Source organism: Cnephaeus nilssonii (genome assembly GCF_951640355.1).
Source record: "Cnephaeus nilssonii genome assembly, chromosome: 8".
Classification (NCBI taxonomy): Eukaryota; Metazoa; Chordata; class Mammalia; order Chiroptera; family Vespertilionidae; genus Cnephaeus; species Cnephaeus nilssonii.
In genome coordinates, this window is record NC_137079.1 from 7,496,005 (window position 1) to 7,518,940 (window position 22,936).

Sequence of the window (22,936 nt, forward strand, 5' to 3'; positions counted from 1 at the left end):
CTGGCCCCCTGTTTAAAAAGTTTGAGGACCCCTATTCTAAAAGGCCTCGGGGCATCCACAGAAAGGAGGTATGCCATCAATATTTTGGTCAGTTTCACAAAACAAGTAAGTCTTTTTTTAAAATATATATATATATTTTATTGATTTTTTTACAGCGAGGAAGGGAGAAGGATAGTCAGAAACATCGATCAGCTGCCTTCTGCACACCCGCTACTGGGGATGTGCCCGCAACCAAGGTACATGCCCTTGACCGGAATCAAACCCGGGACTCTTCAGTCCGCAGGCCGACGCTCTATCCACTGAGCCAAACCGGTTTCAGCACAAGTAAGTCTTTGTGAGTATTTTTACTTGCGTGTCTGTTTACTTTTGACTAAAGACAGCATCTACCCACAGAAGAGGCACCTGGAGACTTTTACTGTGCCTGTGACACTTACACAATCTTGCTGTGAGCCCTAACCAGTTTTGCTCAGTGGATAGAGCGTCGGCCTGCGGACTGACGGGTCCCAGGTTCGATTCTGGTCAAGGGCATGTACCTTGGTTGCAGGCACATCCCCAGAAGGGGGTGTGCAGAAGGCAGCTGATGGATGTTTCTCTCTCATCGATGTTTCTAACTCTCTGTCTCTCTCCCTTCCTCTCTATGAAAAATCAATAAAATATATATTTTTTAAAAATCTTGCTGTGAGTGATCATATACAGCGTTTTGTCATGCAACCTTATGGCACGTAGCTTCTACTGGGTTAAAAATTAGATTAAATTGGATTTTAATGATTAGATCAAACAAATTAATGAAAAAAAGAAGTACCCCCAATACACCTTTTCTTTATTGTCATATTTATAGTTTAGTCACAAGAAAAGGGATACACACTGTGTATACACACACACACACACACACACACACACAGCCTTAGCCTTCAATGTGAAAAAGCATCCTTTTAGCAAAAGAACGCATCTATCTGAAATGTAAAGAAACTGGAAATACAAAATATTTGTTTTCCTGGAATAAATAAGAGCCCATATTGCCTCACTCCCTTCAGGACATGGAGGGAAGCGTTTCCACTCAACACGGGCTAATTGCTCCGTAGGAAATGCCAGCGAGGCTCATTGTCGTGGGATTCCATCCATCTGTACTTCCCACTCCCAGCACCAAACACTCTCATCTGTCCCCGAGTCTTCCAGAAGATTAGAACCCTTGGTGGGGAAGGGAGATATCAACATATTGTCCTCTCATCTGTGAGAGCCATTCAGGAAGTAAGAGGCAGACTACAGCCTGGGGACCAGGAACAGATTGAATTCCTAAAAAAAGGCACAAGCCAAACTGTTCATCTCGAGCACGTGCAAAACTAGCAGTGTTGTTGTCAAAGCCATATGTTCTAGGTAAGGGGACAGGCTTTGTATTCACGCCGACATTTGTTCTGAGGAATGTTAATGTACTTAATGCTGGTATGTGCTCAGCAGCCATTTGCAGATTTGAAAAGTAACCCAGAGTTCAAAAAAATGGGTAAAAACCCTTGCTGGTTTGGCTCAGTGGATAGAGCATTGGCCTGTGGATGGAAGGGTCCCGGATTCGATTCCGGTCAAGGGCACATGCCCCAGCTGCGAGCTGGATCCCCGGTGGGGGGCGTGAAGAAGGCAGCCGATTAATGATTCTCTCTCATCATTGATGCTTCTATCTCTCTTTCTCCCTTCCCCTTCCTCTCTGAAATCAATAAAAAATATATATTTTTTAAAAAAGAAAAGAAATGGGTAAGAAAGTTAAGGAACTTCATCCAAGATGTTTCTCAGTGATCCTTGTGTCTGGATGTTAGCGCACATGTGAAGACCTGTGATGTTGGTCATCATTTCATAGCCTATTCGGTATGCAGAATCAACCTTTAGAAGTGTGTTCACTCCTAGAAAATATCCTCACATTTTTTTAAATTGCTGGCAGCTGGGAATAGGCGAGGCTTTGGTCACTGAAAGTGACAGTGATTTGCATCTTTCAGCTGAAACTCTGCTCAGTTCTTCAGGCCTAGTTTAAAAAAACATTTTACTGTTGGGTTATAGCATAGAACGTATGTATTATGTGGGAAAGGGCACAGGTCATACATGATGTATGCATTACGTGGGAAAGGGCACAGGTCATACATGAAGTGTGTATTATGTGGGAAAGGGCACAGGTCGTACATGAAGTGTGTATTATGCGGGAAAGGGCACAGGTCATACATGAAGTGTGTATTATGCGGGAAAGGGCACAGGTCAGATATTATGTATGCATTATGTGGGAAAGGGCACAGGTCATAAGTGTTTATCTTGATTAACTATAACCAAGTGAACACACCCATGTGGCTTGCACCTGGGTCAGTAAAAATGACCAGTTCCCTGGAACCCCTGACCTTGCTCCCACTCAATCACGCCTTCCCTCTGCCTGAGGTTCCCAACCACGCTGACTTCTAGCATCACGGATTGTTTTGCCCGTGTTTGAACTTTCTATAAATGGACTCATAGGTATTCTCATGCAATGGACTCATAAGTAGACATATATTCTTTTGTGTTTGGCTTCTTTCACTCAGCAATGTCTGTGAGATTACACTGTTATGTAAAACAATAGTTCATTCATTCCCATCACTGGTAGCATTCCATCAGATGAGGATACCACAATTTACTCATCCATGCCATTGTTTAAGGGCATTTTGGCTATTTCTAGTTTGGGCTGAGAGATGCTGTAAGAACATAATTATAAATGTGTTTTGAAACACTTTCCCAAAACAGAAGAGGAGGGAGAATTGCTCAACTCATTCAATGAGGTCATACATACCCTACTACCAAAGTCAGACAACATCATGAGAAAGGAAAACTTCAGACCAATATCCTTTATGAATATAGATGCAAACATCATCAACATAATACTAGTAAACGAATTCAGCAACATGATTTATAATCCATGACCAAGTGGGTTTTATCCTAGGAAATCAAGATTGGTTTTACATCTGAAAATCAATTGATGTAATACACCTTACCAACAGAAGAAAGGAAAAACACCACATGGTCATCTGGGTAGTTGGAGAGAGAACTTAGAGAAAACCCAGTACACTTTCATGATAAAAACACTCAAGAGCAACCCCCTCCTAGGAGAAATGGAAACATGTCCATCCATCAGTTTGTATAAGGATGTTTATTGTAGCATCATTCAGAAGAGTCCAAAGATGAAAACAACCCAAATGTCCATTAATGGATAGATGGAGAGGCAAAATGTGGCATATTTATACAATGGAATATTATTTGGCAATAAAAAGGAATGATGTACTGATACATGCTACAACGTGGATGAACCTTAAAAACATTGTTCTAAGTTAAAGCAGAAAGGCACAAAAAGAACATATATTGTTTGATTCCATTTATATGAAACTAGAGGCCTGGTGCACGAATTTGTGCACCAGTGGAGTCCCTTGACCTGGCCCGAGGGGATCGGGCTGAAACCGACACACCCCCCAAGAGGTCCTGGACTGCGAGAGGGCGCAGGCCAGGCAGAGGGACCACACCGGTGCACAATCAGGGCTGGGGAGGGATGCGGGAGGTTGGCCAGCTGGGGAGGGACTGCAGGAGGGCTCCAGGGTGTGTCCAGCCCATCTCACTCAGTCCTAATCAGCTGGACCTCAGCAGCAAGCTAACCTACCAGTTGGAGTGTCTGCCCCCTGGTGGTCAGTGCACATCATAGCGACTGGTTGACCAATCGCCTCTCTGCCCCCCTGATGGTCAGTGCATGTCATAGTGAGCAGTTGAGCGGCCCTAGCATATCTTTAGCATATGACGCTTTGATTGGTTGAATGGACAACCGGACACTTAGCATATTAGGCTTTTATTAGATAGGATGCCCATAACAGGGGAGTCTCTAAGGGATGTTAACTAAAGCAGATAATGGTTGCCTAAGGCTAGAGGGGATATAGGGTATGATAGCTAAAGGGTACAGGCTTTTGGGGGGACGATAAAAATGTCCTACAATGGATTGTCTCGATGGTTGCACAACTTGGTAAGTATACCAAAAAACACATTGAATTGTACATTTTAAATGGATCAATTCTATCTCATGAAGCTGTTACCAAAAAAAAAAAAAAAAAAAAAAAGGTATTCCAGACATCATGACATTTTTACCCTTAAATACTTTAGAATACATCTCCTAAGAATTGGAGCGGGAATGTTCTGTGAGCAAATAAGCACTTTTTCCCTCTGATCCAGAGGTCAAATGTAGAGAGGAAGAGAGAGGGAAAGAGAGAGGGTGTGTGTGTAACTGTGTAAGGAAGTAAGGTAACATCTCCAACCCAGCACAGTTTTCGAGTCAACATTTTTATGGAAACCTCCCATGCACGGATCTACAAGGCAGTGCAGAGACTTTCTCAAAGATGGCGCAAGCTAGGGGCGGCTCTTTCTAGCCCTCCTCCATCTGGTGTGCCCAGGCAATCCAGCTCTTGCTGAAGAAATGAGATCAGAAGTAACGAGGGCCATTTTTTTCTCACTTGCCTAAGAGACAATCCCTCACCCCGGACATGTTCCACGGTTCCTGTCGGCCAGGACAGCGAAGCCTGACTGACCCGCAACGTCATGTATTGAAGATGGCAAAGCCCCTGTCAGCCTGATTCCTGGATGACAGCCACGCGGGAGGAGGCCCAGGCCGCCCACAGCACGAGCCCTGGACTGCGACTGGAATGGCAGCGGCTATTTTGTTGGAGGCACCAAGTTTTCTGTGCCCTCAGGGACAGCAGGTAACTCTACCCTAAGAATACTCTTTAGAATCACAGAGGAAGGAAAGTAACTCCTCTGCCTTCTGGCGACATCCTCTCATCCAACCTGGAGTTCAAGATCAATCCCTCCCCTGAAGCTACGGCTCCTGATAGGCATCAATCAGCAGGAAAATCCCCCTTGGAAGCCAGGAGGGGTGGAAGCAGCTACTGAACGAGAAAAAAGACCGTGTGGCTGGCATCCAGCCAGACTCCACAGGCTCTCCATCTCCTCCCCAACATCAATGACACCTGTCATGGGAGACTTCCTTCCTCATATTTGCAATTCTTTTCTCTGCTCTCCCACCAAACCAAGAGCTAGAAACTGCCTCTCTTACTGTGCCCACAAGTCTAACGTGAGTTTTTCCAAGCAAATCTACTTTGTTACGTAAATATTTATTCTAGCTCCGGCCGGCGTGGCTCAGTGGTTGAGCGTCAACCTGTGAACCAGGAGGTTACAGTTCGATTCTCGGCCAGGGATCCAGGCTTGATCCCCAATGTGGGGCGTGCAGGAGGCAGCCAACCAATGATTCTCTCTCGTCATGGATGCTTCTATCTCTCTCTCCCTCTCCTTTCCTCTCTGAAATCAAAAATACATTGATTCTAGTTCTCGCCTTTTCTTCTTTTACGGTTTTATTTCATTCAGTGTGTCCATGGGCAGGTGGGTTCTATGTGCGTGAAGCTGGCTGAGCTCATTCCCGTGGCACCTGGACACTGGGCCGGAATCCTCATGGTCCCTTTACTATCAGATGAGAAGCGAGGGAACCTCCCGTTTCCCATTGGCATTCGCCACGCGGCCGGAGGCACTTGGAATCCAGCGAGGCTTTTCAAGGAGGACTCCTTTAAAAAAATCTGAGCACAGACAAGAAGGGGGGTGCTTTTGAGGGTGTATTCTTGTGAGTACAAAGTTCCCAGGATTGCGAAAATTACATTGCAGTCCTGAAATCCTTTCTATTTGTGTATGGACAAAAAGGCTTAGGTCATCAGAATCCAACATAAAGCCCCATGTAACCATATTTCCTAAGGTTAATATTGTGTGAGAGGGTGACACCCGAGAAGGATCAGTCCCTGCCAGCGGCACGTCTTTACATGAATGAATGCCTGATGGTGTGGTTGCACCGCAGAGCTTTATGGCTGCCAATCAAACCCAGGGAAGATTTGTCTGGTCACCTCTTCCTGGGGGCCCTGAGCGAAACCGTGACTCTGAATCATCATTTCATTACCAGAGACGGTAGAAGCCCATCCAACAGCTGGAGCACCAAGGGTGTCAATGTTAGGAGGGTAAAACCCTCCTTCTTAGTGCACCTGTTCACCGGCGTGGCTCGGAGGTTGAGTGTTGACCTATGAACTGGGAGGTTGCTGTTGAATCCCCGTCAGGTGACTGGGTTGCGGGCTCGATCCCCAGTGGGGAGCTTGCAGGAGGCAGGAGACAGCCAGTCAATGGTTCTCTCCCATCATTGATGTTTCTGTCTCTCTACCTCTCTGAAATCAATAAAAAATATATATATTTTTTTTAAATCTACGAATACAGATCCTCAGTTTCCAAAACCTTATACATAGTCAATGCCTCGAGCCTTTCCTAAGGATCGTTTTGCTTTTCAGACTCAGTTTTAGTCTCTGTGCTGCCAAAGCGAGCATGGCTTTTCAGACCAAATTTCAGACGGAAACTCATCAATGATGGGACTGTCAGCGAAGGCCAAACCGTCATCTTTCCTTTCATTTAAACAAAAGGCCTTGGGAATGGCCTCCGAAGGAACATTCTTGAAGGCGTGTGGAGAGTTCCAGAATATATCTCTGTGCATCTCTATAAATATAGTTAAATCTACCTGCAGCAGTGGCAACGCTGTACATTATGTCACCCTGGAGACTTTCAGGAGGTGATTTTTCACATGCATATAAGTTTAAAACAAGACATTTTCTGTACTCAATAAGTTACTAGCCTCTGAGACCCATAAGAGAAATTCTGAGTTGACAATTTTCCTCCAGAAAAGGTGTGAAGGAAGAGCCCTGGCAAGCCATAATTTACTAATTTTCTCCTCTGTGTAACACTCAATAAATCCAGTTATTTCCTCTAACCAAGATGTATACGTACAATAAAGGGAACTGATATTGCATCCACTGGACATATTTCATATATATTCTGGCTAAAGACCAAACTCGATCTGATTTCCGCAATAAATGAAGAATAATTGGAAATATCACACGTCTTACATTGTTGTTTTTTAATTCAATTAGGACATCCTATCTAATAAAAGGGTTATATGCAAATTATCTGTCACAAAGATGGCGGTGCCCATAGCCACAAGATGGCGGCGCCCAGTCCTCTCAGCCCTGCCAGAGTCCCCCAGTCCCGGGGGAAGGGAGGAGGGGGGACGTGGCTGCTGAGAGCAAGCAACGTGGGTGGGCCTCTGGGGTGCAGAGAGCCATTTTTGTTGGAATTTATTTATTTTCTATAATTGAAACATTGTAGCCTTAAGCGGTGGCCTAGGCCCACCAAGGCAGGCGAAAAGCTTGGCTTCCTCCATTGCCGGGGAAACCCAAGGCTCCTGCTCTCTCAGTGGCCGCAGCCATCTTGATTGGGTTAATTTGCATACTCGCTCCTGATTGGCTGGTGGGCGTGGCTTGAGGGTGTAGTGGAGGTATGGTCGATTTGCATATTACTCTTTTATTAGATAGGATTTATATATATGTATTTATATATATATATATGCAGGAAGATATTTGAAAAGATATACTTTAAAATATTACTTCTTTATACTTTTCTGAATTGTTTCAACTTTCTTACAATGAATATAACTTTATAGCAGGGGTTGGGAACATCTGGCCTGTGGGCCATATAAGGCCTATGAAATCATTTGGTCTGGCCCTGCCAAGGCATTAGGGGTGAGTTAATTAAACGTTTGACCAAATATAGCAGGCTAATTTTTAAATTGATAATTTTGTATGGTCCACAAATGATGTTATAAATACCCAAATAGCCCTTTGCAGAAAAAAAGGTTCTCTACCCCTGCTTTATAGTAATAATGAAGATATTTTCAACAAAGCCAAAAAAAAGGACCAAAAACAATTAAAAGATAACTACAAACTGGAAGAAAATAATTTTGATACACATATATGACAAAGAAATTGTATACAGAATATATAAAGAACTCATACAATTCAATAATAATCCTATATAATAAAAACCTAATATGCAAATCAACCAAAACTAAAATGACTGGTGGAACAACCGGTTGCTATGACACACACTGACCACCAGGGGGCAGACACTCGATGCAGGAGCTGCCCCCAGCCTGCAGGCCCCAGGCCAGACAAGGTGGGTGCCAGTGGGGGGACCTCCCCAATCACCCCGCCAGTCACCCGCAGAGGGAGGCGAACAGCGGTGGTGGCGGGGGGCAGGGCCAGCTGGTGAGCAGGCGGCGGCAGAGGGCGAGGCCAGCCGGCAAGTGGGCCACAGAGGGAGGTGACTGGTGGCAGGGCAATCGGGGGGGGGGGGGGGGGGAGGCAGGTCTGGCCGGCGAGGCGGGTGCCAGTGGGGGCCCCCTGATTGCCTGCTGGTTGCCCCACAGCTTGGCCCTGATCGCCAGCCAGGCCTAGGGACCCTTTCGTGCACAAATTTTGTGCACCGGGCCTTTAGTGTCAAATAATTTTTTAAAATAGGTGCACGTGTTTTATACTCACAAGGTAAGATGTTGAAATGGCCAAAATATACCTGAAGAGATACTTGACATCATCGGTGTGTAGAGAAATGTCAATGAAAACCTTGAGGGCCACTACACATCCACTAGAATGGCAAAAAATAGAAATGCGAGCACACCAAATGCTGGTGAGAATGTGGGGATGTACATGGTAGAAGCAGTGAATTGGAGTAAGAATTCTCTGACCTTTTACAGAGACAAGTTAATGGTTGAACTACAAACGCAATGGGAAGTTAATAAGAAGACAGACATGTCTGGTTGTCTTCATATCCAGGAGACAGAGTCAGAGAAAAACCCAGACTACAGAGCAAACAGACCAAGAGTTGAAAAACATGAAAGCTAAGTTAAGAGAGGAGGCTAGTGTCAGAAGGTGTAACTCCACAGATTGAACTCCGGCGGGAGCAGTAATAATGTGAAAAATTTGAACAGCACTGTAAATACGCAGCCTGCCCAGCCGGGGCGGCTCAGGCAGGCGCTGAGCGTCGACCCATGAGCCAAGGGGTCACTGGTTTAATACCCAGTCAGGCACAGGCCCGGGTTGCGGGCCTGATCCCCAGTTGCAGTCTCTCTCTTTCTCCCTGTGAATACATATTCTTATCAAGTAGACATCTACCCACTTAAACAACTGACTGCATGCTAGGCTTAAAGGAAACCTAAATAAATTCCGGTGGGTTGGCGTTATTCAGAACATATTCTTATACCACTAGACAATTACACTGGAAATCCATAACAAGAATGTAGAAAAACATCATACGTTTGGAGATACAAAGCATCCTTCTAAACAAGTTCAAAGAAGATACCATAATAGAAGTTATAAAATATTCAGGATAGAATAATAACCGACTAGCATATGTTAAAATACATGCGATACAGGCTGAAGTGGGCCCACGATGTCTCCTAATTTAACCCATTCTTCTCTCTAGCCATGGCCACAGGGGAAACAGTTACCTCGTGCATCCATCCGTAGAGCCGTGGGGCTGGAACCGTCTGGAGTTGTCAGAACAACCTCAAGAAGCCCTGTGAGGAGAAAGCACTGGTTCCCCAGGTCCTGCGGGATGGCTGGGCCCTGCACCGACGTCCAAGTGACGGTGCGGAGTGGACAGGCCCGTGACCCCATGAGCTCAGTGTGCCCTTAAGGGGGATTTCAGGAACACAGAAACTCACCTTTTTTTTAACGGAATAAATCAAGTAATAACATAGTGCAGGGGGTACATTCTAAACCCCCAGTGTAGTCCCGCTGGTGTGGCTCAGGGGTTGAGCATGGACCTATGAACCAGGAGTTCATGGTTCAATTCCCGGTCAGGGGCACATGCCCAGGTTGCGGGCTCCATCCCCAGTAGGGGGCGTGCAGGAGGCAGCAGATGGATGATTCTCTCTCATCGTTGATGTTTCTCTCTCTCTCTCCCTGTCCCTGTCTCTCTGAAATCAAAGAAAATAGATTTTTTTTTAAATTAAAGTTAAAAAAAAAAATAAAGGAACAGGAATAGTTCTCTCTACCCTTCATTGTGTTTGCTCCTTCTCGGAAGCTGGGAGAGAACGGATGTAGAAATTCAAAGCGTCCCTCCCGCCAAAGCAGCCGAATGTTGCCGGGGGGAGCCTGTCCTCTGGCTCTCTGCCCCCGAACAGATCTTCTCCCCTGTGTGCGGTCCCCACAGTGTGCGGTCCCCACAGTGTGCGGTCCCCCCTGTGTGTGGTCCACTTTGATGAGCCCCCCCGACCCCCGCGGGGGGCTGTGTGAACTCCGTCTCCCCCGGCCTGGCGGTGACCCTGCATGTCAGGGACCCTGGCCGAGGTAAGCGATACCCCGGTGAGTATGGCAACGTCAGATCTTCCCTTTCATCTGCCTCTGTCCCCCCCGCCAGGTAGCGGAACCCAGATAAAGGGGAGAGGCGTCCTCTGAGCCTGTGCCCCGCAAGAAATCCAATTATTTATGGTCACCGGAGACATTTTCTTTCAAGTGTGTGAGCGAGTGACCTGAATGTCCCGTTCTCCTCCCCCATTAACTCGCTCTTCCTTTATCTCCCGTTTAAACGATGGTCATTGTCCTCCTCCTTCCAGATAGAGATGAGCGGGGAGAACGCACCGCGCCCGCCGCAGCGCGGGAGGCAGGCCTGGAAGGCGCTCCTTGGCTTCATTTCTTGCTGATTTTTCTTTTTTATTGTCCCTAGGACCACCGTGGATGTCACTTTTTTTTAATATATTTTAAAAACCAACCCAGGCATGTGCCCCTGACAGAAAATCGAACCCGGGACCCTTCAGTCTACAGGCTGACGCTCTATCCACTGAGCCAAACCGGCTAGGGCTGATGCCATTTTTAAAATGACAACAGGGCAGGACCATAATCCAGAGGTGCCTGCCTTACATTCTGATCTGTCAAAAGAATCAGTCACACCCTAACTGGTTTGGCTCAGTGGATAGAGCGTCAGCCTGCGGACTGAAGGGTCCCGGGTTCGATTCCGGTCAAGGGCATGTACCTTGGTTGTGGGCACGTCCCCAGTAGGAGGTATGCAGGAAGCAGCTGATCGATGCTTCTCTCTCATTGATGTTTCTAACTCTCTATCCCTCTCTCTTCCTCTCTGTAAAAAAATCAATGAAATATATTTTTAAAAGAAAGAATCAGTCACTGGCCGGTGTGCTAAATGGTGAGAGCATCAGCCCCATGAGCTTACGATTCCCGGTCAAGGGCATGCACCTGGGTTGCAGGTTTGTTCTCCACCCTTGGTCATGGTGCAGATGGGTTTAATCGATGTGTTTCTCTCACATCAATGTCTCTCTCTCTCCCTCTCTCTCTCTCTCTCTCTCTCTCTCTCTCTCTCTCCTCCCCTTCCCTTTCACTCTCTCTAAAAATCATAGAAAAAAATATCCTCTGGTGAGGATTAACAACAACAACAAAAGAATAAGTTCCTGTAGCCATTTCCACAGCCCCTGTAGGAGAGGACGGACCCAGCGCTCACAGGAGGAACCCTCGGGGAGCCCTAAAGGTCAGTTTCATTTTCTGAAAAGCCTTCCTCTGACTCCACTCCTGGTGCCAGTTACAGCCGAGCAGCCGGAGGCCAGAGCACCTGGCCCCGGCCGATGCCACCCCTGGGGGCTCCGTGAACGGGAGACAGGCGAGGTCTTTGCCCTGGAGAGCGTTCCCACGTCAGGTGTCCCCACCTGCGTAAGGAAGGGAGCCGCTGTTCCTTTCCTTGAAGCTGGTTGCCATTGCTGTGAGGGAGACAGACCCACCGGTGACGTTCCCAAGGAGGCGGAGAGCAGGTCCGGCTGAATCCAGCAACAGACTCTGGTCACCGGCTGTGGCCTGTGCCTCGTGAGGCTCCTCCTCACTGTGCCTCCTGTTGATGGTGTGTGCGTGCTGGGGGACAGGGGAGACCAACTAGAATTATTTATTTAAAATATATTGTCATTGATTTCAAAGAAGAAGGGAGAGGGAAAGAGGGATCAAGCCCACAACCCGGGCATGTGCCCTTGACCGGAATTGAACTAGGGACCCTTCAGTCTGCAGGCCAACGCTCTATCCACTGAGCCAAACCAGATAGGGCTAACTAGAATTATTTATTAAAGGATTGGAAGCCTATTTCCCCCAAAATACGTAGCATACAGGGCTTTGCACCCGGCCTGCTTTTGAGCAACAACATTTCAGCGCCGTTGGCGGGAGCAGTGGGAGCCGTGAGCTGGCCCGGGCGCAGCTCCTGTGCAGTCCGCTCTGTGGGAGTCTTAATGAGGATGGAAAGGCAAGCTTGAAGTATCGATCAGTATTTCTTGATCTAATGAAGGCTCATCGGCGGACACCTTCAGCATCTTATTTACCAATGTCTATTCCTTCCACAGAGTATTTCTAGAATCAAATGGGTCTTAGTCCCCCGAGACCACGTTGCCTCTGGAAAAGGCCAATACCCCCACCCAAGAGTGTGTCGGGACGTCCAGACCTCTGGGAAGGCCGAGAGCGACAAGTGGGACGGTCCCAAAGCGCAGAGGGCTGGGGAGCGGGGGGCCACGAACGCACGTTCAGGTCTGCGGTCAGTCACGGCGAAGCCACGTTTTTCCTCCTAGGAACGTGTAATGCTTTCTGGCAGACTGGGAAAGAGCAATCAAAACGAAAAAGGATCCACCCGAAGGAGTGGCCTCCGCAGGCCTCCTGCAGCATTGCGGGGCAGCATCACTCATTATGCATGCCCCCCCCCTGCCGGGGGGGGGGTGTTTCAAGGGAGAGGAAATCGAATACGGAGCCGGAGCCTTTCATTCTTGTTTTCACTCCAGCCCGAGTCATTAGTTCCCTTCTCCCCACCCCCATCCTGGCCCACGCCCAGCATCTGCTGGCATGACCCTCCCTCCATCAGCCCTCCCCCTGCCCCCACGTGGTGCCTAGAAGTGAATCCTGGTCTTTCTCCAATTCCTGGAAGTGAGCATTCCTATTTTAAGAACTGCGCTTCCTCTAAAATAGCCGCCGTTTCTCCAGGAGCCGCCAGCACAATGGTGCTCTGAGCGGGACGTGCGTGCGCGGGCAGCCTTTCCCCTTGGGACAGAGTCATTGCTTGACAGTTCGGCTGCCTGACCCCCCGCGGCACCCCCAGAGAGAGCCAGGCTGGGGCAGATGCCTCAGAGAAGAGACTTCCTCTCCCACGGGCCGCTCCCCCAGCGAACTCCCTGCAGGGCGCCCCTGGCCTGAGCAGGGCAGAGTCCTGGCTGCTAAGCCCAGCCGCAGGGGACCGGGGACCAGGAGGCTGAGACCCCAGACCCTGATAGGAAAGGAAATGCCCTCCCCTCCGAAGCAGTGAGGGAGCGGTGGAGAGGCAAGCAAAGGGAGAAAGAGAGAGAGTCGGAGCAAGAGGCAGCCGTGAGAACCGTACAAAGAAGTTTAGACTGAGGGGGGAGGAGAGGAATGGAGAGATCCCGGGGCACGCAGGAAGAGGCCAGGGGGTCCCCAAACCATAGTGCCTTCAGGATAGGGCCTGCCCTGGAGGAGGTGGGGAGCACCACAGGAGCCGCTAACCCTATCCTAATAACACCTCCTGGGACAGCCTGCCTTCCCATCTCTGGAAGGAAGCCATGTCTCAGGCCTGGCCATCCCCCCTTCCAATCAGACAGACGGAGGGTCGCCTTGGAAAATACAGACTTCACTGTGAGATAAAGGAGACAGATGCCTCTTCCTCCATGACGCCTCCCCTGATTTCTCCCCCTCCTCGTTCTCATTCTTGTGCATCTATTTTCACGGCCTGCCTCTCCCACTGGCTCTTGAGCTGCTTAAGGGCAGGAACTGTATCTTGTTCGCTGTTGTAACCTCAGGGCCCCACCCCCTCACCCATGATGCCTGGGACGTGGTTGGAGATCAATAAACTGTTTGCTACATCAATGAATGAGGAATAAATAGAACGTGCGATCACTCGTAAACACACCAAGCTGAGCGTGGTATTCTCCAACAGAGGTGAGAGGGGCTGAGCCCACCATGCACGGTTTTTCCTGCTGCGTGTAAGTCCATGCGGCCCTCCCCGACTCCATGGAGGACAGGCGTGGTCAGTGCATACAGAACGGCCCACTTTCTTCACGCCATCTCTGACTGCACAGGGTTCTTCACTGAACCCTATGAATCCTTTCATTTATTTATCCTGAAGTCAGCATGGATACTCAGCAGCCATTACTGAGCTTTCCAACACAGAGATCTATCTCAGATCCTTGTATCTGCCCGAGGGCACCCGGGGGCGGCAGCTGGAACAGCTGGAAACGGGTGGAAGGCAGCGCCGAGGGCAGGAGTCCAGGCCAGATTGAGCTCTGCAACAGCTGCTGACAGCCAGGCTGTGAAGCACTGAGCGGGGACACCTAGTAGGTACTTAATTAAGTCCACCGTGATTTCACAGGGTCAACTCTTACCGCTGAAAACTTCGTGTGTTGGACCAAGAAAGGTCTTGAACACAAAGCACTTTCTCCAGCTTCTAACACCTTGTCATTTAAAGGAAATATTTCTAGACAAACAGGATATGGTCCTGTGTCTACGAAGTAGTGTTCAAGTCCTTTTTAGCTGGAGACCATCCTATCTAATAAAGAGGGAATATGCTAATTGACCCTCACATCATCGCAAAGATGGTGGCGCCCACAGGCAATAGGAGGGAATATGCTAATTGAATGCCACGCCCTCAAAGATGGCGGCACCCACAGCCACAAGATGGCAGCGCCCAGTCCCCTCAGCCCCGCTGGGGTGGCAGGTGCGCCTGCCTCCAGAGTCCCCCAGTCCCCCAGTCCCCCAGCCACCCAGGGCCGGCCAGAGATGCAAAAAAGCCTCAGATGGTGCCTGCCCAGCTGCCCAGTGCCACCCGAGGCTCAGGTAACCAGGACCAGCCGAGGCTTGTGCTGCCAGCAGTGGCAGCAGCAGAGGTGTGATAGGGGCGTCGCCTTCCCCTGATCGCCCATCGCCTCCTGCCCCTGAGGGCTCCCAGACTGTGAGCGGGGGCAGGCCGGGCTGAGGGCCCCCCCCCCGACCCAGTGCATGAAGTTTCATGCACCGGGCCTCTAGTCATTCTACAAAACAAAACTAACCGTTAACTTTAGCTTCATTCTTTCAGCAAGTATTTGTGGAGCACCTACTACAGTGTATCCATCGTTCCATCTCTCCTGGGTTAGCCTGGCTGGCCTTAGCAGCTCAGCAGAGACTTGTAGCACGAGTAAAGGTTAAAAGGAAGAAGTTGGCAAACGTTTGTTTGTTCTCCTAAAAAGTAAGAAACCAGGAAAGAAAAAATCGGAGAATGGCTTCGCATAGAGTAAGCAAGCAAACAACAAAGAAGGTGCAACCGCAGAAATGTTTCCTGTTAGGATCCGACTCATTAAAGCCGATGAAAGCGGGACGCAGACCGTTCTGACACGGTTTACACTGTTTAAAGGTAAACATTCGTGCACCGCAAGCCGCACGCGGATTAACACACCAACGAGGACTCCATACGCCATCTGCTCGGCTCCTAACGAGGCCGGGCCAGTAGCTATCGCGTTCACGGGAGGCAGCGGGGTCACGGCTGTTTGCTGTGCTGCGAGCTGCAATGCCTCGCTGCAGAATCACAGGAGCCTGTCTTCACGGGCTAATTACCAATGTAATAAAACACCACGGAAGCACAGCGCTCGGAGCCCACGGAGAACGCTAACGTGGCACCGCCAGTACAAACCACAGCATCCCCCCGTTTTCATGGCATGAATTCTGAGTCCAGACGCCGACTCAGATTTAACTCCTCACAACCCCAGGCCATCGAGGGGCCCTTTGCTTCCCATCCCTTCGTCACAAGATGCTTCGGGAGCCACCTGGCCCGCGAAGATGTTTGCTGAGGCACTCCAGAACATGCGCGGGCTTCATCAGACCCACAGGCGTGCGTGTGCACGTGCGTGTGCATGTGTGTGCATGTGTAGTAAGGTGCTACTTTAAAGCTGGGCCTCCCTGGGCCCAAACTCAACGTGCTGAGTGACTTAATTCAGTTAGGAGGAGGGGAGGATGTGAGAAACTGATTGCTTAGCACCGTGGTCGGCAAACTGCGGCTCGCGAGCCACATGCGGCTCTTTGGCCCCTTGAGTGTGTGGCTCTTCCACAAAATACCACGGCCTGGGCGAGTCTATGTTGAAGCAGTGGCGTTAGAAGGAGTTTAAGTTTAAAAAATGTGGCCCTCGAAAGAAATTTCGATCGTCGTCCTGTTGACATTTGGCGCTGTTGGCGAATGAGTTTGCCGACCCCTGGGCTAGCATCACAGAGACAGAGAAACCGCTGGGCTGTCCGAATGCTTTTACTTTTCAACAGGCAGTTTCAGCATCCCGGAGATGTCGCCTGAGCCGCGGGGTTTTGGTCCGCGTGTTGTGGCAGAACTCCCACCGTCCGCCCGAGAAACCGCCCGGCCCGACGCGTTCATTGATAACGTGCACGTCCGCTCGTTATGCTCAACATCGCGGGCCAGGAAACTTAGGGTCACAGTAGGAAGGGGCTCTTTTCATTCTTTTCAAATATGTTTTTACTGGTTTCGGAGAGGAAGGGAGCGAGAGAGAGAAACATCAGTGATGAGAGAGAGTCACTGACCGGCTGCCTCCTGCACGCCCCACACCGGGGACCGATGCCGCAACCCGGGCCTGTGCCCTGACCGGGAATCGAACCGTGACCTCCTGGTTCATAGGTCAACGCTCAACCACTGAGCCACACCGGCTGGGTGGGAAGGGGTTCTTATAAAATGTTCCGCATTTCTCGCTCTATCAGAACCTGAGGGGTCAAAAATGAGGTAATACTTTTTATTTTGTTCAACTCTCCTGTTAATAGTAATAATAAGACAACAAGAGGGAAAATCTCTCCTATCTGTAAAGTGCTTCCTTCTCACTTATTCCAAAGCCTGGTGAACAAAAACCAAAAAACCACTAAGTAATGCACACATCCCTGGGGAAAGAATAAAATACACCATTAAATGTTTATTGTTTATTTATTTTTTAAATTAAGTGGCTCTTGCACTACCAAATATTAAAGCATATGAAGCTACATGTAGTCGTGGAGTGCGGGCGCAAGAACAGAATGAGTGATCAATGCGTGGAACAGAACGTCGGAAGGGCCCGCATGCAGGGCTGGAATGAGTGGGCCCCGAATTGTGTGTAAGGTACATATGAGAGGTTTGTTGGGTGAGCACCCACGGAATACTGAGCACAGGTTTCGCTGAAAAGCTCATCGCACGTTCTAGGTTTGTGTGCCATCTTCATACGCAGCCCTGGCTGACACTCGGTCAGGTGCTTGCTGCCTGAAACCCTGGAACTGAGCAGGAATCCCCAGGGTGAGAGAAGGGCAGAGTTCCGGGCCAGACAGTGAGCACCCGGAGTTCCCAGGAGTGAGACTCGACGCTCCGTCCTGGTGGGCACTGAAAGAGCACATTTTCCAGAGCGACAGCTGCACACCGTAGACCCTTTGCTCCAGGAAGGACACCATTCCGGAACGGCAGCTCACATGGGGCTATGGCGTTAGGTTTGTGATGGTCCGTTATCTGCCAGGATCCGCCCAGATTTTGTAGGAGTTAGACCGGTGATAAATGGGGCTCCAATGAGGATCATCATTTTGAATTATTTGGTCAAACTTTGAATTATTTAGGTCTTTGAGGGTGGTGCGAATCTCCTCTCTCCCTCTGAAATGAGATATCACGGTCAGGAGGGTCATTTAAAGAGCTTCTACCAGGTGTACCGGTTAATAATGCGGATTTTTTTCAATAGATGGAGTTACACATATGTTGATATATATGCGATTTGATATGTATGCTATTTTGTTGTATTGACAACAAACTTCAAAACCTCATATGTTAAATTTTCTGAAGGTGTTAACACCATAGATATTTTTACACTTAAAAATGTTGAATTTTGTGCCAAAAAGAGAGCATTTGCAGGAAGTTTTAATTCATTACTTTATTTTGAAGAAAAGTGCTGCTGAATACTTCGGGAAGCTTATAGTGAACATGCTCCATCTCAAGATACTTGTGAATGCTGGTTTAAACGCTTTAAAAGTGATGGTTTCGATGTGAAAGACAAAGAATGTCCAGGTCAACTGAAAAAGTTTGAAGACCAACAATTACAAGCATTATTGGATGAAGATGCGTGTCAAACTCAAAAACAACTTGCAGAAAGATTAAACGTTGCTCAGCAAACAACTTCTGATCGTTTACAAGCAATGGGAAAGATTTTAAAGGAAGGAAAACGGGTGCCACATCAACTGAACGGAAGACAAATGGAAAACCGAAAAGTCATCAGTAAAATGTTGCTTCAACGGCACAAAAGAAAGTCTTTTTTGCATCGAATTGTGACTGGCGATGAAAAGTGGATTTATTTTGAGAATTCCAAATGCACAAAATCATGGCTCGATCAGGTCAACCATCAACATCGACTGCAAGGCCAAATCGCTTCGGAAAGAAGACAATGCTCTGCGTTTGGTGGGATCAGGAAGGTGTGGTGTATGATGAGCTTCTAAAACCAGGTGAAACCGTTAATACTGATCACTACCGACAACAAATAATCAATTTGAACCACACTTTGATCGTGAAACAACCAGAATGTTCCAGAAGACACGGCAAAGTAATTTTTCTTCATGGTGACACACCATCACACACTTCAAAACCAGTTAAAGACATGTTAAAAGATCTTGCCTGGGAAGTATTAACCCACCCGCCATATTCACCAGACCTTGCTCCTTCAGATGACCACTTGTTCTGATCGATGGCACACACACTTTCTGAGCAGCACTTCAAAACGTACGAAGAAGTGGAAAATTGGGTCTCTGAATGGTTTGCCTCAAAACAAGAAAAGTTCTATTGGGACGGTATCCACAAATTACCTGAAAGATGGGGGAAATGTGTAGCTAGCGATGGACATCACTTTAAACAAAGCACTTTTTATGTTTCCCTTGAAATTATCGTGTTTTCTTTGATTACAAAATCCGCTGTTATTAACCGGTACACCTAGTCTGTGGCCTTTCCCGCTACGATAGTTCTTACAGCTCAGTCAAGGAATATGAGGCCCTGCCGCGGCCACGTGCGACCTCCTGGTTATGTGTGGTGAGACCAGGGAATTACCACGGCAGGGTGGGGAGAAGGTGCAGGCGAGGGAGTGGGCAGGATCCATGGGCCCGATGTGACACGGGCCTTATCAGGGACGTTATTTCTGACAATCACGTTTCCCTGCAATGACAGAGAGGTGACAGGAACATCTGGCCCCGTTTCAACGTCAACTCTAGTGCTGCCCCTGAGAGCCGGGGAGACCTGGGCGTTCCCCTCCTTCCAGTGCGTGGCACCTGCATACATGGCCGGCGTTCCCTGTGGGAGAGTCGGTACTGCATAGGATCCCCATGCTGTATTGAGAAATCCGTTTCTTGGTTGCTCAAACTTCAATAAAAATATGTCTAGTGTTTTTAAAGCTTCAGGGCTCACTCAAATCTAAGTTGGATTTGGGACTCAAATCCAAACTGGGGTGGCACTTCCGACGAGCTCAGAAAGAGAGAAACAACCCTCCCCCCACCCACCAGGTGGGCAGTGACGGCAGCCGGGAGGGCGTGTCCCCGCCTGGAAGGGTGTTCCCCAACCTGGAGGGCTCAGAGCTGCCTCGGGAGAAACGGAAAGGTTAGTGAGGATGCGGAATGACAAGCGTTTCCTCAGTCGGCAGGAATCCTGGCCAGTTCCTGACCCCTTTCACATACACATAATGACACCCAGTACAGCCATGACCCCCGCGCAGCCACCTCCCCGGGGCTGGGGGTGTATGTTTAGGCTGAATTTTAAGAGACTTGAAAAGTGGACAACAAACTTTTTTAACAGAAGGGGAGCAGAGTTCTAGGACAAGCTTAATCTTCGTAATAATTCCCCTCTTAGAAATAGACAGCTTATCAGTGAGAAAGCCTCCTGACAATCGGTTTGACGATGTCACGGCTGCATTTCACAGTGTATGTTCCCGAACTCTCATTGCCGCCATGCACGTATGCTAAGACTATCTTAAAATGCGAAGTGACAGATGTCTGTAAATATTAAAATTCTGTAATGAACAGGATAGTTCATTAGTTATCTGTCTTTGAGTCTTAAAAATAGCAATATTTATTCACACACATTCAGCCACTTAACGAATACCAAAAATACAGACAAAAAAAAAAAAGAAAACATTAGATAAACTAGACTACATCAACATGTAAAGCCTCTGACCCTAGCCGGCATGGCTCAGTGGATTGAGCATTGACCCATGCACCAGGAGGTCACGATTCAATTCCTGGTCAGGGCACATGCCCAGGTTGTGGGCTCAATCCCTAGTAGGGGGCATGCAGGAGGCAGCCCATCAATGATTCTCCCTCATCATTGATGTTTCTCTCTCTCTCTCTCTCTCTCCCTCTCCCTTCCTCCCTGAAATCAATAAAAATATACTTTATTTAAAAATTAAAAATAAATAAAGCTTCTGTGCATCAAAAAATACAACTAACAGAGGGAAAAGGCAGCCTACAGAATGGGGGAAGTATTTGCAAATACTGTATCTGATAAGGAGTTAATATCCAGAAGATATAAAGAAATTCTACAATACAACAACCACAACCCAATACTAAAATGAGCAAACGACTCAAATCAACATTTCTCCAAAGGAGCTATACAAATGGCCAAAAAGCACATGAAAAGATGCTCAACATCCCTAGTCACTTAGGGACAGGCACACCAAACCCACAGTCAGACAGGCATTCCCCCCGGGATGGTGACTATGGCATTCTAAGAAAGGGAACAGCGGGTGTTGGCAAGGATGTGGGACGGACGGGGGACCCCTGGTGCTGTTGGTGGAAACATGGAACAGGGCAGCTGCCGTGGAAAACAGTGTGGCAGTGCCTCCAAATCTTAACGCTGGAACCACCGTGGGACCCAGAAGTGCCCCTTCTGGGTATAGACTCAGAAGAATTGAAAGCAGGGACCTGAGGAGAGACTCGGACATCCATACCCACAGCAGCATTATTCGCAATAGCCAAGAGGCCGAAGCTCCCTATGCGTCAACAAAATGTGGTCTCCACATATAATGGAATGTTCTCCAGCCTTAAAAAGTCATGAAATCCTGGCACATGCGACAACATGGATGGACCCTGAGGACATTGTACGAAGTGAAATAAGCCAGTTACTAACGGACAAATACCGGATGAGTCCCCTTACTTGAGGCACCTAGTGGTCAGGTGCACAGAGACAGAAGTAGGGTGTGGCTGGCAGGGACCTGGGGGGAGAGGAAATGAGGAATTCGCGTGCGGTCGCAGGCACAGAGTTTCCCTTTTGTGAGACGAAGAAGAGTTCGTGAATGGATGGTGGTGGTCACAGCATGATCATAGGCCTGCACGCAGGGCCACTGAACTCTACCCTTAAAAATGGTCAATTGTCTGTTGTGTGTTTTTACCACGTTTTTTTTTTTAAAAAAAGAGCAGATCACAAAATAACACATACACTAAAATTCCACTTAAATAAAATTCAAAAACAGGCAAAACTATGCTCTCACAGATGGTAACATTGCAAAGAGAGGCACGGAAATGATTCTTGGAAAAGTCCAGAGGAATGGGTATTGTTTCCGCTGGAGACAGGAGGGGCACGAGAGGGCCTTTGGGGGTGTTATCTACTCTCTCTCTCTCTCTCTCTCTCTCTCTCTCTCTCGTGAATTCTTACCTGAGTATATTTTTTTCCCCATTGATTTTTAGAGAGAATGGAAGGGAGAGGGAGAGACAGAAGGAGAAACATCGATGTGATGGGAAAGAGACGCCTCGATTGGTTGCCTCCTGCTCCTGACCAGGAATCAAACCCCACCCTTCAGTCCGCGGGCGGAGACTCTAACCACTGAGCCACCGGCCAGGGTGCCAAGTCCTCTTTCCTGGTTCAGGCGGCTGCAAGTATGTTTGTCCTGTCGCTCGCTTTCCCTGCGCATAAACTGCAGGCATCCTTTCTATTGGAGGCATTGCACAGGTAAAAAGGAAACGTTGAGAGCACTTGACTGCTATCGATTATTGCACCATCAGAGGATGCTGCGGGGAAAGCAGCTAGGGGTTCGCTGGCAGCCGCAGCCTCGGAGATGGCGCTGGGCTTCTCCCTTCCCTTCTGCCTGCGGCTTTGCACCGCAGCTCTCCAGCCACCAACGCCGTGCACGCGTGGCCGGGCGCTGTGGGAGGGGTGGGGGAGCTGGAGGGGCCGCCAGCCGGGCCTCTGCCTGGATCTGGGGCTGGATCCTCCTTTCCTTCCTCCTCTGACAGGCACACCTGTTCCGTTGTTAGAAAGCATCATCGGGACGGTTCTGACTCATCATCCTTCAGGTCCCTGTGGACAGAAATCTCTCACGGGGACTCCGGGGTGAAGTGCCGCCGGTGACCAGCAGGGGTCGCCAGGATTGTCTCCCTGGGAATGTGCTGACACAGCCCCAGCGCCTGATCCCCCCTGTGCTGGGATTGCAGGGGGGTGGAGGGGGGGAGGACTTTGAAAATAGTATTTGTTAGGAACCAAGCAACTCTGCCTTCCAGGAACCTCAAGAGAAGCCTGAGCGACTCCAGACGTCCCTGCGTGGGAAACATAAACGCAGCACCCGCTGTGGCCACGGTCTTCAGGGAGCTGGCCCGCCTGGGCTGCGGGGCTGCAGAGCACAGAGGTAATGCCAGGCTTTGGAGGAGGCCGTCTATGAAACAGGGCAGAGTGACCGTAGAGGAAGTAAGTGAATCGGCCGCAGGTCCCTCCTGGGAGGGGCTGAGTAACTAAGGTGCCATCTGCGCCCCACATGGCGGGTGGGGCCTCCCCCGGAGCCCTGGCCGCCTCTGTCCTGGGCTCTGGGTCGGAGGCTGGCCTCAGGTCTGGGAACGGAGCAGGGGATTGTGGCCTTTTTTGGGGATGCCTGCCCTTGGCCCCCTGCTCCTCCATTCTCCCCTGTGTTGGGGGTGATAACCATCAGGCAAACCCTTACCATCCGCGGCCTGTTTTACCCCAGGGGTGGCACATCCTGCCATCAGGCGTTTCCCCTGAGAGGTGT